Consider the following 3,892-nt stretch of genomic DNA (forward strand, 5'->3'; position numbering starts at 1 on the left):
TGCCTGGTTGCTCTGGTAAGAAGGGCGAGTCGCCAACACCGTAGTCGAACTGGGGGTCGCCGACAGTCTCGGGGTCTATCGGAAAGAAGTAACGGAGAGGGAACACAATAAATAACAGAGCAATCAAAGCATCACAAAGTGTAACAAGACAATACGCGGTGTTCGGTGCGCCCTAACGCGGTAGTAGGTGATACCGGTGAAGGGGGGAAACATCCGGGAAAGTATCCCCGGTGTTTCGCGTTTTCGGACAGATGAACCGGAGGTGAAATGTTGCAGGTTCACTATGTTAGGGACGCGTGGCGGACGAACAGGCTGCGTATCTGGATTCGTCTCGTCGTTCTGAGCAACTTTCATGTACAAAGTTTTTTTATCCAAGTTACGAATTATTTTATATTAATTTTCAAAGTTATATTCATTTTCTGAAATTATTTTAATTCGAATTAAAAGCAGAAAATACTTTTGTCACCTAGTGCTACTCTAGCCCAACTGTATGACAGTGGGGCCGGTGGGGTCATGTTGACCGAGTCAAAGGTTGGCTGGTCAACGTATAACCAGTGCCAGTGGGTACCGCGTGTCATTGCCTTTACTTCAATTAGATGATTTAACTGTTTTCTTTTAGACAGCGGGGCCCAACATCAGTGACTATTAGTAGTAGGATGGCATTAACAGCAATTAGATCATAATCTAATTAGTCCCAGCCCCATATAACAGTGGCACTAGCCATCCATTGTGTGGCTGTGCTCACGCACAAGCACACACAAGGGGCGCTGACGGCCATTGCCAAGCACCAACAACAGCTAGCGGCAGTAGTATATCAGCGGCGGCATGAGCAGCAACTGCGCATGGGCAGCCGCAGCAGTGCGCAGCACAGGGCAGCAGCAAGCAGCGACGACAGTCGGCGGCTGCGGGCGCGCGCATGCGAGGGGAACAGCAGCAGAGGAAGTAGTCGCAGCAGTAGTGGCGCAGTAGCAGCAGGCAGAGCATCAGCGCCGGGCGCGGCGTCGCACACGCGGATGGCGCTGGCTAGGGACGTCGGGCACGGCAGGGGCGGCCAAGGTGCGGGCGTGCATGGGCGCAACAGGAGCGCGGTCTAGCTACACGGGAGCAGAGCTTTGGACGCGGCGACGACAAGCATGGGCCGGCAGTGGCGAGCACGGGGAAGCACCTACGGCGACCAAACCGAGCAATGGTTCGAGCCATCCTAACGAGGACACCACGCCGCGTCTGTAGGTGGTACGGGCGTGAGCTAGGGTGGCCAAAAAAAAAATTGGACTACGGCGGCGACTAGCGGTGATCGATGCGGTGCTCGACGAAAGCTTCGTTACGGAGCACAAGCGAGCAAGCCGCGTGGTGAAATTGATCCGTAGGAGTGCCTTGAGCACGCACGCATCACGGGCAGGTCCAGAGAAGCGCGGCGTGCTCGACCTCATCGGCCATGGCGGACAGTGGTACGGCAACACATGGGGACGGCGCTATGGAAGGAAATCGAGCATGGGTTGAGAGGGAAAACGATGATGAGCTCATAGCGAAGCTCGAAGAAGGCTCGATGATGCCGGAGCTCGTTGGAGAGACGCGGATCGAGCGACGATGACCGGCGGATGTAGTCGGGGAAGGAGGCCGATGGAGACGGCTCGAGCGCGCTCCGGCTCGACCTGGCGCTTGCAGTCAGTGAAAAAGAGGACGTCAGTGCTCCTGGATAGTTTTGGAATGGCGAGGGGAAGCCAATGGCCGCGGCGACGGAGATGTGGCAACGACGAGCCCGCTCGGGCGAACGAGATAGAGAGGGAGGCGGCGCGAGAGGGAGAAGGTGGGGCTAGGGTTCGCCTGGGGGTCGCGGGCTCGGCCTTTATGCTCCAGGGGAGCCGGGGGATGGCCGGCACGCGGCATGGCGCAGCCATGGCCGGTGGATCCCTGCCACGATCCCCCCTATGAACAGAACGTAAGGGATGACTGTGGGGGTGGGCTGGGCCTGCACTGTGGCCATTAGGGCCCAGTGCAGCAGTAGCAGTTTCTCTTCTTCTCTTCTACTTTTCTGTTTTTCTTTTATTTAAACTATTTTCTATTTTCTTCTGTAGTAAAATAGTTTTATAAAAGAAAGAAACTTGCACCTAAATTAGTATTGTAATTTAGGCCACTGCCATAATTAGTTTTAGCATTTAAATAAAATAATTTACAACATTTATTATTTAAAAACATTTAAATAATTGTTTTAGCCACTGTTTTAATTAGTCTAGGCATTTACATACTTTATAAAAATGTTGTTTTACCACCATAATTAGTTATGGCTTATTTTTCACCTGATGAACATTTTAGTTTTCATGTTTGAGAATTTATTTATTTCACTTTTGATTTGAATTTGAATTCGAGGTTGAAATATTTCTTAATTGTTTTTCTTAGGGCATAATGATAATGACTTGGCGTCTTTAGCATGGAGTTACTGTAGCATGATTATCCGAGCGTCACAGTTGCACACTCGAGCCCCCTGGGGGAGCGATCGGCACCAGCGCGTTCACCGTACCCAGCCCCCGCTCGTGAGGCGCTTGATGGCAGAGTAGCAATCACGAGCTCCAAAAGAACGCAAGAACTGAAGGCAAGAGAGCAACACGAAACGAGAAAACTCCCCCCATTTTTTATAAACTCATGAAAATCAAACTGTTTCAAAAAGTCAGCAAGCAAGTACAAAAAGGAGGCCAAAAGAAAATGGCCGTGTCCGGCGCCTAGCTAGTCTTTAGTCTTCCCACTAGCGCGGAGCTAAGTGCTTCCACCGGCTGGGCATAGTCATTGGGGACAGTGTCGATGGCCAGCGCGGAGCATGGTGCTTCCACTAGGACGTGGGAGGGAGCCCCCATGAGGCCCCAGGGTGGCACTCAGGAGACTCCGGGGCGTGTACAACCCCACTCATTATTACGTGAGAGTGTCACGAGCGGTGACGTTCACAGGCCGGAGCCTTGCTTCATGTCGCCCGAGGAGGACCCCGTCGTGCGCCGCCCCTGACGACCGTTGGGAGACTGATACGTCTCCAACGTATCTATAATTTTTGATTGTTCCATGCTATTATATTACCCCTTTTGGATGTTTATGGGCTTTATTTTACACATTTATATCATTTTTGGGACTAACCTACTAACCGGAGGCCCAACCCATATTGCTGTTTTTTGCCTATTTCAGTATTTCGAAGAAAAGGAATATCAAACGGAGTCCAAACGGAATGAAACCTTCGGGAGCGTGATTTTTGGAACGAACGTGATCCAGAGGACTTGGAGTGCAAGTCAAGAATCAGCTGAGGATCCCACGAGATAGGAGGCCGCGCCCCCCCTATAGGGCGCGCCCCTGTCTCGTGGGCCCCTCTGGCGGCCACCGACGTACTTCTTCCTCCTATATATACCTACGTACCCCGAAAACATCTAGGAGCACCACAAAACACAATTTACACCGCCGTAACCTTCTGTATTCGTGAGATCCCATCTTGGAGCCTTCGCCGGCACTCTGCCGGAGGGGGAATCGACCATGGAGGGCTTCTACATCAACATCCTTGCCCCTCTGATGAGTTGTGAGTAGTTTACCACAGACCTACGGGTCCATAGTTATTAGCTAGATGGCTTCTTCTCTCTTTTTGGATCTCAATACAATGTTCTCCCCCTCTCTTGTGGAGATCTATTCGATGTAAACTCTTTTTGCGGTGTGTTTGTCGAGATCCGATGAATTGTGGGTTTATGATCAAGTTTATCTATGAATAATATTTGAATCTTCTCTGAATTCTATCATATATGATTGAGTTATCTTTGCAAGTCTCTTCGAATTATCAGTTTGGTTTGGCCTACTAGATTGATATTTCTTGCCATGGGAGAAGTTCTTAGCTTTGGGTTCAATCTTGCGGTCTCCTTGCCCAGTG

Source organism: Triticum dicoccoides, chromosome 1B, assembly GCF_002162155.2.
Source record: "Triticum dicoccoides isolate Atlit2015 ecotype Zavitan chromosome 1B, WEW_v2.0, whole genome shotgun sequence".
NCBI classification, from domain to species: Eukaryota; Viridiplantae; Streptophyta; class Magnoliopsida; order Poales; family Poaceae; genus Triticum; species Triticum dicoccoides.